This window comes from Piliocolobus tephrosceles, chromosome 1, assembly GCF_002776525.5.
Source record: "Piliocolobus tephrosceles isolate RC106 chromosome 1, ASM277652v3, whole genome shotgun sequence".
Taxonomy (NCBI): domain Eukaryota; kingdom Metazoa; phylum Chordata; class Mammalia; order Primates; family Cercopithecidae; genus Piliocolobus; species Piliocolobus tephrosceles.
The window spans coordinates 182,272,656-182,273,274 of NC_045434.1; positions in this window are offsets into that span (position 1 = coordinate 182,272,656).

Below are 619 nucleotides of genomic sequence, written 5' to 3' on the forward strand. Positions count from 1 at the left end.
CCCAGGCTGGAGTGCACTGGCCGGATCTCAGCTCACCGCAAGCTCCGCCTCCCAGGTTCACGCCGTTCTCCTGCCTCAGCCTCCGGAGTAGCTGGGACTACAAGCGCCCGCCACGTCGCCCGGCTAGTTTTTTGTATTTTTTTAGTAGAGACGGGGTTTCACCGTGTTAGCCAGGATGGTCTCGATCTCCTTGACCTCGTGATCCACCCGTCTCAGCCTCCCAAAGTGCTGGGATTACAGGCTTGAGCCACCGCGCCCGGCCTCTTGTTTTTTGAGACAGGGTCTCGCTCTGACACCCAGCCTGGAGTGCAGTGGCACGATCTAGGCTCACTGCAACCTCTGCCTCTCAGGTTTAAGTGATTCTTGTACCTCAGCCTCCCAAAGTAGCTGGCACTATAAGCGTCCGCCATCATGCTTGGCTAGTTTTTGTATTTTTAGTAGAGGCGGAGTTTCACTGTGTTGGCCAGGCTGATCTCGAACTCCTGGCCTCAAGTGATCCACCCGCCTTGGCCTTCCAAAGTGCTGGAATTATAGACATGAGTCACCGCGCCCGGTCGTAAACCATTGCTTTGATTAGTATCCAAAACAGTTCTCGGGCGGGGCACAGTGGCTCACGCCT